Genomic DNA, 12,037 nt, shown 5'->3' with positions numbered 1-12,037 from the left:
GTTAACCATAAATTTATGTTGCTGAAAGTCCCATGTAACTATCAAAAGAGTGTGTTTTGCATGTGTTACAACAAATAACTTACAAATTAATGTCGCTTGCCAAGGTTTTGCAGTACAGATGTTTTATGTTGTCATGTTATATATGTAATCTGATACATGTAATGTTCCCCAATCTTAAAAATGGTGATAGCAGATACTTTAAATTGCTTTGGCTTGTAAGATGTCATGTATGTTAGTAGGCACCATATTTTTCTACCTAAAGTAAATGACTATTTGTATGATTATTTTCAAGAAACCCTCTTTTGTAAAAATCTACAAGACATAAACACAATGATATTTTATTAAAACGTCCTCATGTTTTGGAGAGCTATTAGCAACTGGGCATATGGGTTTCCCATTGGACAGTTATCTAAGGAGCTATAGATAGCTTGTAATACTTTGTTATGTTGATCTTATGCTGCTGCTGGCTTAGTCGGTAAATTCTACCTTCTGATAAGTGAAATGGAGAATGGAACCAAGCGTTAAAAAAACTTGTATTGAGAATATAAATATGTTGCCATGCTGGTCAATAGGCTTTAATACTTTGAGTCACTGACATGGAACAAGCTCAGGAATCCTGGCTTTCCTCTCACTTTGCTTACTTCATATGTGTATTTGGTCAAGAGACTTGAAAACTATTGAGACCACAGGCACCGGAAAACTAGCTTTTTCAGAAGGAGGCCAGCAATGAAAGCATCATAACTGTTCAAATCATCTTTCAGTGCACAGCCATAATACTCTGGACAGATTGTATTGATCCCCCTCACATGTCATGCTGTTCTTAAACACCACATCTATGAATGGGGGGGGGGGGGATAGAGTCAAAAGCAGAAGTGTGAAGAATGGTATCAATAAGTCATGCACAATCTTTGGTCCTTTCACTTTCCAGTAGTCAATTTTCCCTATGGAAAAAACATAGAATAACAGAATTAAAATGCTTTATAAATAAATAAAGTATGGACAAAAAGACTTCTTTAAAAAGAGATTACAGTATTCCTCTTATACTTTGTTTATAAGCTAAATGTTCTATTGGGTAAATATCTCCTGTCTTTCCAAATTATCTACATTTCAAGGAATAAACAAACTTTTAGTAGCAGTAATAACAAACCTTTCCTACCTCTCTTGACATGACAGTTTATGTTTTTAATCAGGCATTCTCAATTTTTTTTCAGTTAAATCCCAATTCCAACTTCTATAAACAGTGGAAAAGGTTTACTGTATCCAAAGACAATAATTACAATAAAGGTAATCTAAAATGTTTACAGTGTTATTTACTTGATTTGCTTGAAGTGTATAAATTGTGAACATAAAAAAGCCTTGATGTGCCTTCAAGCACCACACTTTATTGAAATAAAATGACAAATTAAGGAACTGGAACTGTATTTTTTTTTTGTCAGTGAAACACACTTTATTTTGCAGGCCATACAAGTCATGTTTATGGCAGCATGCAACTTAATTTTTTTTTCTGTCAATCTATTATCATGAATATTAAAAGAGACGTATGTTTTTTTTTTTTTTTTAAATCATACTTACCTAGGTGGATGCAGCATTGATCTGTTGCTGCATCTGTCCCCCAATGGCTCCAAGGGTGAGAACTGAGCAATCACATGACCGCTGATTGCTAAGTTCTCCACCGCTCTGAGCAGAGAGTGGTGACTCTCTGCTGTGGAGGAGGTGGGAGCGGCTGACTCAGGCTCTCAGTGGATCGTTGAGAGGCTGAGCCAGGTATTGGTCCAGGTTTCTGAGTGGATCCCGACCATATGTTCGTGATCTTTCCCCAGCCTGGACTGGCTCTGCATCGTCAGCCAACAGCGGGCTTTAGTTTTTGGGTTTATTACCACTTTAGGTGATTGAAAACAAGGTGACTATTAAATCTGCTGAGGTTATATAAGAGATGAAGACATCATGTGTTCCATGATAAAAGGCATCCAACCATGTCTTCCTCACTTATCCATGCCATCCACACTTTTTCAAACTATCCCTACTTGTTTATGCCATGCCCATTTATCACTGCTATCCTACTATATCATTTGAAGGACAGGAAAATATTAAAGGGAAGTTAAGTGAAATTTGCCAATATAAAAAGTAATGACATTTTTGAGGACAGGCTAGTTTCTGAATGTCTGTCTAAGTATGTCAGGCAATAGATGTAACTAAAATCTGAATTCAAGAATGCAAATTAATAGGGAAAAGCAGCTTGCACACTAAAGGCAAATATAAAGATAAATTAAAAAATGCAGTGCTAATAAAAAATCAACATAACAGTCCAAAGTAAAAGTCCAAATAATTCTCAAGTAAATGAGACAGGTTGCAGAAGAAGATTCTGGCGTCATCTACTTTTACCAAAACACCCAAATAGATAAGCCCTTACTGGACATTCAGACCGTAATCGGTCAATATATGCAGTAAATAGGAAATCACTGAAGCAAGTAATTTTCACTAGAAATCCTCCTTTAAGATGATGAATAATCCTCCTCTTTAAAGATTTTCAAAAGCAGAAAAAACTCCCATCCAATAATCAAATAAGGGATATAAAACAAAAGCAATTCATAGTGTAGAAATTCAGTAAATTTTGACCAATTTAATAAAGCATTGAATGTGAAATTTTTCAAACCGAAAACATGGCTGCCGTCCCTCCAGAACACGGCGACGTCACACTCCCCAGCTCCACCCAATGCATTTCGTCATCAGGAAGACATCATCAGGGGAATCCTTCACATCTTTGAATGGTCCATAACATGGAGACTAAGGAGGATCTACTTAAAGAGAAAATTTCCAACAATTTCCCAGTGGCTGCAAGCACTATTGCCACTCCCTGGTTAAATCCAAAAGGCCCAAATTACTTTATTACAGGTATATATAGCACTGACAATTTACATATACTGTATGTACTGTACATTCACATCAGTCCCTGCTCTTAAGTAGCTTACAATCTAAGGTCACTAACTTACATTCATACTAGGGCCTAACTCACATACACACTAGGTCCTAGTGACTAGGGCCAACTTAGGCAGGAGACAATTAACCTTCCAGCATGTCTTTGGAGTGTAGGAGGAAACTCACACAGGCATAAGGAGAACGTGCAAACTCCAGCCAGGTAGTGACGTGGTTGGGATTCAAACCAATGACCCTTTTGCTATCAGTAGGAAGTACTAACTGCTGAGCTACTGTGCAGCCCAATGCCCAAATTAGATTACATATCCAAAATCCAAAACCATGTCAGTTTATACCTAGTAAAGTGCATCTAAGCAAATCTCTCCGGAATTATCAAAAATGCACATAATAAAGGAATCAATGGCACCTATGACAGTCACTGCAACCCAACAATGCTTCCTCCTTGATCCACTTTGGATAATTCTGAAGCTGATAACCAAAAGTTAAAGCTATTAGGTTGAATGCGATGTAAGCATGTGTTGGGGTTGATTTACTAAAAGTGCAAAATCTGGTGCAGCTGTGCATAGCAGCCAATCAGCTATTAACTTCAGCTTGTTCAATTAAGCTTTGACAAAAACTGAAAAACTGGAAGCTGATTGGTTTCTATGCACAGCTGCACCAGATTTTGCACTCTCCAGTTTTAGTAAATCAACACCATTATCTTGTAACAAGTTGTTTTTTATTACTAAGTAATAAAATTGTTACATAATTCTGTATGAACTAATTTTTGTATAATGTAAAATTGTGGCACTTTAGGATGTAGAAAAAAAAATACCAAAATCACATGTAAGGCTTAATAAAACGTACATAAAATTATTCCTGGAGATGTGCCACCCTTCTTTTCTAGCAGATAGTGACTTAACACACACACTTGAAAGATTGCTTGCACCCAGTGAGAGTTATAATATGACAAGTTGTTGAATGCAGCTTTTTTTAGCTTGAAAAAATAAGTATAGTGTGATTCTTTGTACCTGCTGAGCCAGCTTTGTGGTCACATTCATCATTATAGACAAGGAATTATCAAACCGTATCCAGATGTTCACAGCTGCGTGGCACTAGATGCTGGGTTACACATTTTATTTTAACAGTATGTCCTATCTACTAATCAGCCACGCAGACAGGCATGTTACAAATTCAATTCAAACAATGTTAGCTCAGGGAAAAAAAAATTCTAATACCTTCTTTGCAATCAGTAGTCTTACAAATCAATCCTACATTTTCCAGTTATTTATATGATTTGATGTTATAGTAAAGTAAAGGAACCAGCCTTGGGGAGGGTCATGTAAGAATATGAATAACTAGTCTTCAAATAATTTACGTTCACAGGCATTTTTATTAAATATTTCCCCTTTTATTTAGCTTTACATACTCTGATTGACATTTCGTGAATACCTGGGGTCAGAGGTCCTGTGAAGTCTGGTTGCTGTTGTTCTAGTCAATTGTTGGGGTTTACACACTGGGCCTAAAACAATTCTGATGTACACACAGAGTAAATCACTGGATTTAGCTTATGTGATATGTATGTTCAAGTTATATAGTTCATTTTTAGTTTGTCATGTGTTTTCATATGTGTGGAGAAGCAAGGGAAGCTGCCCTATGCAAGCTACAAGTTGTTTGAGTCATTACTTACACAAGGTAGTGCTGGTGCTTGCTGATTGACCAAGCACTGTCACATGGAGTGAGTCACTTGCTCATCCATACTTTGAAGTACCTAGCAGGATCTTGGCTCCTGCTAGCTGTATAGAGCAGCAGGGGAAATGTGAGTATGTGTTGCATAGGGAAGAATCTTAACACAAACCTGTTGCTTTGGCTCATTAGATTTAGTATTCTGGCCCTTACCAATGATGATTATTGTGAGATAATCTACAACTAAAATTGTCCATTTATGGGTAGCCTTGGGAAATTCCCTATTTAACTTTTGGCCCTGAGGCTACTGGATAACCATTTGGTTTGTTTGTTTTTTTTTTCAAAACATTGGCCTTTTAATACAAAAAAAATTTTTTTTTTTTGGATTAGTAATATTTAACAGGAACAGCTACCGAAACATTATGCTGCCTGTAAGCATTATCAGATATATATTAATTTACCTTACAGAACTTTTCAAAATCTCATTGATATATTCCGTTATTTAAAGAAACTTTGCAATTTTTAAGGAAAGTCCTCCTAAAAGTTAAATCTGAATTACAGCTGGTAGACTGAGTCAGCCATTGACTGCTCCAGCAGTAAAATGTTTCTACCATAATTCTCATTTCTGTTCTCTATCATCTATGAATCTTGCTCTTCTTGCTACAACAGGAGCATCCTTGTTATGCCCACGTTTCCTTTTGCAATCTTTCATCATAAAGTAAATTAAAAATCCAGCAGGAAGAGTGACTCACTATGGCAGCTGTACAGATTTGGATCCTGAGATCTCACCTCCGGAGTCCCTAAGAGATATATGAAACTGGTAGGGGATTTAACTCTGCAGCATGAAGCGAAAATTGAAATATCAGTATGAAACGTGCTGACCATTAAAAAGAACTTGTTTCCTACAGAGATTTCTGAATCCCCACCAAGCTACTGTCTCATTGATCTACACTATTCTTCATTTGCAAACTGAAGAAAACTTTCTAAGAAAGGAAGGGTTGTGTATGCTAGTGAATCAGTTACTAAAACTACACAGGGGAATAAAAGTCCCCATCTTTCTTTGGAGACTGTGCTGTTTGCTAAGTAGGACTTGTCAGATCTGGTCCAAATTAAGGAATCATTTAGCTGCAGGCATCTACAGCAAAAAATTGATTGGCCTCCTCCGATTACTGCCTCACCAGAAAATATTACCTGCTGAGAAGGACCAACACTGACTGGGAATTATCTGCACTGGCTCAGAACCAGCTATTTAATGAATTCCTGCTGTACCAGTAGAGGACTGGAAGAAGTGTTTGCCAGAATGTAGCTTTGTCCTGAAATATATCATTCATATGGAACACTGCTTATTGTCTGTCAGATGTTACACACACTGATTATGTCATTGATAGATACACAGGACTAGTACCTACATGTGTCATATAATGTTACATTTAATAAGTCACATATTATGCTTATATTGTTTCATATTCCCTTAGTGTTTCTTAGACAGACACATACCATTTTTTATTGTTTGGGAAGTAATAACTGCATTTCAGTGCAGTCATACTAGAATATAACAGAGGTTCACTCGTGACAGCCTGATAATATAAGAAATCAACAACCTCTAGTATAGTGACCTATGAGTTCTTACTTGCCCTTAGGATACTCTCCATATACTTTTAAAACATATCTGTTGGATGGACTAGAACCTAGTCATAAGGCCTGGTACCTCAAGCAGGGTCCCAAAATAAATTGCTGGGGTCCCCAGGTTCTTAGAAATCTTATTTATCCCACAAACTACTTTTAAAAGGGGTTCAAAACAACAGTATATCCATTGTAGATAGAGCAAATACTGTATAACATCATACTTTTGACTTTTCTTAAAGTGGGAGTAAACTCTCACTGGACACTTGTACCTACAGCTTATAATAAGGCCTACCTGTAGGTACAAGGAATATCTCCTAAACATGCACTGCTTAGGAGATATTTAGTGTCCCTGCAGCTAGTGACGTCACCGGCACATGCTCTCTGAAGGAACGGCATACCTGTACTGCTCCTTCAGAGCTCTGTGACACAGCTAAGACTCCTGCACACATGCATGGGAGTGACGTCATCGCGGCTCGGCCAATCAAGCGGCCATAGCCTGCGAACCTGGAAATTAAAGAAAAGATGGAAGCCCTGTGAGCGGTAACAGCACGCCACTGGAGGGCTTTGTTCTAAAGGAAGTCTTTCATATTGTGCTAGTATGCACTGCATACTAGCACATTATGACATTACCTTGCAAGGAGAAGATTTTTTGTTTTTAAAGGTAAGTTTACTACGTCTTTAGCTTATGGTTTGAGAACTGTTATCACATGCCATGAAAAAACACTGCTTTAACCTGTCTGCACTGCACTGACATATATCTGCAAACAAGAACTGATAACAAGGAAGGTATTCTGGTTTTTACAATTGGCTAGGTGGGATCACATAGAAGAAGGGAATGGGCAGGGAATAACTACATTTATTCAGGGGCTGCCTTCTTCTAAGAGTTAGTAATTTGTTTCTCCAGAATATAATGTTTATAGCTCCTCGCATTAAAGACAATGCATCAAATAGGTATGAGGAACAAATACATTCCATGGTGGTTAAAGCTGGTCTGCAGACATGTACTATGCACACTTCAGATAAACTGAATGTAAACAATGCACTATTTCCAAAGGACTGTGAAGAATACTTTTAAAGCACAGGAGCGAAGAAACTGGAGCCAACATAGTATATCTTACTAAGTTCTTGCTTAGTAAGAGTTATCTGCTCAGTATTTATTGGCTAAAGAAAGAACTTTTTGTACAGCCTGTAAGATTTTGTGCTTCTCCTGGCCACTTCTCTGATCATCAGTTGGTTGAAAATGGAGGAGGGCAAGGTAAAAACCAGACATTTGCAGCTGTGTGCACACAACTCTTCTTAGACTATGTGCCTCTAGACCATATCTTCCACTGGCACCAGGGCTGCTGATAAGGCAGTACAGCTGGCCCTCCTGTACTAGGCCAGGGCCCCATCAATTCCAAAGGGGGGCCTGGGCACCTGTCAAGCATGAGGGCTGGCTATACTGCCTTGTGACTCTTGTGGATCCATCTGCAGTTCTGCCAGCTTTCTCCCTCTGGCTGAGCTGCAGGAGGACAGGTTATAGTATCTGTGCTTCCTTCCATTCATTGTTTGAGCCCCCATCCCCCACAGCTCTGCGAACTCCCCTCCAATCCTATCAGTAGCTGCTGAGAGTACACAGGGAGATTGTTTCAGGACGGCGAGCATAGTGGGGCGGTAAATATGTTATTTACCAGCCCCTTCCCTTCCTGAATAATTACAGCACATGGTTGGTACAGATCACTCACTGTGTAGCATAGTAAACTGTGTTTACTAGGCTTCACTTTGTGAATGAACAGGGAGACAGTCAGCACAGAACACTTCCCATTCATTCACTGTCTAGTGCAGCTGAGGCTGTAGAAAAAGGGACTGATGATTCTATGTCCTCGGTTCCAGTCTTAATTATTTAAAAAGAAAATGAAGGGCTTGATCACATGTGCTTTGCTCTATGAATAACAGTCAGCATTTGGATTGCTCTTCAGAGAGCATTTGACAGGCGGCGAGGAGGCAATATGCTTTAACCCAGCACTAACACACCACAACCATGTTCTTTACATGCAGTTACAGGGAGCTATTCACTTGAAGGGGTCTTGTCCTGTGAGGGTATAATTTTTGCCATGCATCACGGCCGGGGCATTTTAGCGAAAATATAATTTGAGATTTTTTGGGGGGGTGGAGCTGTCAGGAGGCCCTCTGATTTCTAACAGCAGCCCCCTGACTGGCGGTACATGTGTAGGTTAACCACTGTACCTGGATCAATATGCTTTTTGACTGTGGTTTAATAATAATAATAACATAATAACTAGCCATTAAAATTGTTGTATTTATTTAAACCTTCATGATGATATATTTTTTCCCATTCCAGTAGAACAGGGAACTATGGCACTATTTACCCACAATCCTTTTTTTCTTTGCCTCACAGTGAATACAGTGGAATATTCATAGCCGCTAAGAGCACATATACTTTTTTTTAGCATATTCTGCATTTATGTTAGAGTTGAGTGTGAAAACATTGTTTAAAGTTTCATTACACTATTTATGTTTTATTTGTGGCATGGTCAGAGTAATTCTGATTTTATTGTCTTTAGTTATTCACATTAAATGGCTTTTTAACTAGAAGCAGACCATGTTGCTGTTTATGAAAATCCTACAAAAGATGGAAACAAGCTATTTGGCTGAGAAATACACATTATGTGAATGGAACACTCCAAATAAGGAAGTAAGACTGAATTATATCTCTAGATTAGCATAGAGGCCTGTTACACATATGGCCTATTTTACTGCTATTTTAGAGCAATGAGGCACGTTTGTAAAACTCATGCAATACAAAAAAAAATCAAACATTTTATCTTCTTTGCTATTTGCAATTTTGTAATTTTATTTTAACAAAAGAATGCAATTGTGCTTTAGAGAAAATATATACCATTTAAAAAGGGCACAGGACACAGGATAAACATGCTGAAGAATGCTGTATCAATCTTAGTTTGCAGTCCTTTCAAAAGTGTAATTAAAGGAACCCCCCTTCCCTATAAGCCAATGCTGCATGGCATTGGCTAGGTATTGTCTCCTGCTCCCATCTTCTCTCCCCCATCCCTTGTCTGTTGAAACAATGGGGTAGATTTGCTAAAACTGGTACACTCAGAATCTGGTGCAGTTGTGCATGGTAACCAATCAGCTTCCAACTTCAGCTTGTTCAATTAAGCTTTGACAATAAAACCTGGAAGCTGATTCGTTTCTATGCAGAGCTGCTCCAGATTTTGGACCCTCTGGTTTTAGTAAATCAAGTTCCACCCAGGGGCGGACTGACCATTTGGAAACCCGAGGGCCCAGGCAGTAGGGGGCCCCATGAGATGCCCCTGGTACCTTTTTCATAGGCTTTTTTGAGTTTGGGCAAGGACACAGGGGCCCCATGATTCCCTATTGCCCGGGGGCCCCATGAGTTGCCAGTCCGCCCCTGGTTCCACCTGAAAAAAAAAAAGTCAGCAGCTACAAAAACTGTAGCTGCTGAATTTTAAAATACAGCCACTTGCCTGTCCCTCGGTCCAGCGGTGTCCTCACCACCGCTGGTTTCACCGGCCATCTTCTCTGCCTGACGCCGGCATCTTCAGTGTGGGCACCTGGCTGTGACAGCTTGCGGCTTCATAGCCGGGTGCCCACTGCGCATGCGTGAGAAGCACTGCACTTTTTGAATGGCCCCATAGTGTTCTGCGACCTGTCACATATCCCAGAAGACTATGGGGAGGGAGGGGGGGGACAACTTCTGCTTCCGATCGCCTAGGCGATCACAGCGGATGTGGAAGCGGGTACTTGTCAAATTTGGGTACCTGCTCCTCCCCCACTCCCCAAAGGTGCCAATACTTGATGGGGAGTGGGGGACAAAGGCTTAAAGCGGAACTTCCCCTTTTGGGTGGAGCTCAGCTTTAAACTTTGTAAAAAGTGGGGTTTATATGCAGAGTTGCACCAGATTTTGCACTCTCTAGTTTTAGTAAATTCAGGTGAATGATTGTTAAGGATGCTGTGGCACACTCCTTAACAACCAGCTATTCTTTTCTGTTCTCCGAATCTAAAATTGGATTGTTCTGGTGCAGCTGTACATGGTAGCCAGTCAGCTTCTAACTTCAGCTTGTTCAATTAAGCTTTGGCAACAAAATGTGGAAGCTGATTGGTTTCTCTGCAGAGTTGCACCAGATTTTATACTCTCCAGTTTTAGTAAATAACCTCAATGGGGTAGATTTACTAAAACTGGTACACTCAGAATCTGGTGCAGCTGTGCATGGTAGCCAGTCAGCTTTTAACTTCAGCTTGTTCAGTTAAGCTTTGGTAATAAAACATGGAAGCTGATTTATTTCTATGCAGAGCTGCACCAGATTTTGCGCCCTCAAGATTTAGTAAATAACCCCCAATCTGTTTTAGGGACAAGTTTAGGGACTGCTGTGCACTCAAAGCAAGTGTATCTTGTTTGCATGTCCGATTGCCTTCTATAGTCTGTGGACAGCTTCTGAGTTATTACAGAAAGTGAGCAATATAAGATAAGGTTGCAGTAAATGTGACACCACTTTCTCAGTAGAAAGAAGAGAAAGAAACATTTCAATCCCTTTTTAAATGATAATTTGCTGTGCATTTGCAATGCAGAAAATTAGATTTAATCCATGAAAACAAATACGTTTTATAAGGTTTTAAATAATGTTCTCATTTATATCTAATACTGGTTAGAATACCTCATGCTATTAATAGAAAAGAAAACATTTAAGAGCAGAAATATTATCCCTGCCATTACTGGCTTTTTTTTAAATGCAAACCCCTGGGATGTTAACCTCATCCCTGTCTCAATTCATAGGGGTCCACTGATGTAAAACAAGTATGCATACCAGGTGTCCTGACATACTGTATCTCTTGTATATGTCTCTTGGTATCCTTCACATCAAGTAGTGAAGAAATGATAAGTGTGATGGCCATGGAGCTTGCACCTACAAAAACAAATTAGCAGTGGCAGTTTCTGTATTTTATTACATAAAACATGCATAAACTACAACGGTGATCTTGCTTATAGCAGTAATAATGTTTTATATGGGAAGAAATTTGAAGACCCAGTGGAACAATGCCAAACTTGCCATTTTCCACCATAGAAAGTAGTGATTGCCAAAGGTTCAGGCTGCTAAAGAGATTTAAACACCCTTGTCTCCCTAAAAAGTATTTTGTATTATTGGTCTTTTTTTACATTACGTTTTAATTAAAACAAATAAATGTGGTTTAGAACAAGAACCTTTGTGTCAAGGGACAAAGCAATTGTATAAACACATACTATACCATATAATACAAAATAAGTTGTATAGCCTTGGTAAGCCTGTAATTAGTAAATAAATTTTAGATGTGGTCTGGGATGCATCTTTTTGAGATCAGAGAGGAATAAGCAGATGAGAAGAGGTAAGGTGAGTATGTGTGTGTGTGTAATGTGTGTGTGTAGGGGGTGGGGGTATCAGACATGGCACAGCACATTATAGTGAGTGTGCTTAGTTGTGCTGGCACTTGTAGCAATAACATTTATACTAATGAGCCTTTCTGACAATCCGTAAAAAAGGTAAAGTTTTAGTTCTATGCATAGTCCATGAATAGTAGGTTCCATACCTTGGAGGCATCTATGTAATTACGTAAAGCTGCTGTAAGTTTATCCATCAAGCATATGAAATGTAACGTCTTTTAAAGAGTAGTCATAGGTAGAGCTGAGTTTTTCTAGAATAAGGAAATGGAACATCTGGCTTCTATTAACATCTGGTTTAAAAATGTTTCCAGTGGGCTAAAGATATATTTTAGCAAGTGGGCAGGTGAATGAATTCAA

General features: G+C 38.9%; 1 long non-coding RNA gene across 1 annotated transcript in view; it reads right to left on the bottom strand.

Moving 5' to 3' along the window:
* Positions 1-322: 322 nt before the first annotated feature.
* LOC149462270 (uncharacterized) overlaps positions 323-12,037 on the bottom strand; it is a 62,134-nt gene continuing 50,419 nt past the window's right edge. Inside the window, exon 2 of the long non-coding RNA XR_016312685.1 lies at positions 323-941. This is a non-coding gene — a long non-coding RNA (uncharacterized LOC149462270). The remainder of the gene's footprint in view (positions 942-12,037) is intronic.

Source organism: Staurois parvus, unplaced genomic scaffold, assembly GCF_062004578.1.
Source record: "Staurois parvus isolate SC_StPar_1 unplaced genomic scaffold, SC_StPar_1.0 ptg000178l, whole genome shotgun sequence".
In the NCBI taxonomy this organism is placed as follows: Eukaryota; Metazoa; Chordata; class Amphibia; order Anura; family Ranidae; genus Staurois; species Staurois parvus.
The sequence above is the reverse complement of the archived record's forward strand: the minus strand, read 5'-3'. Positions and strand labels throughout refer to the sequence as shown.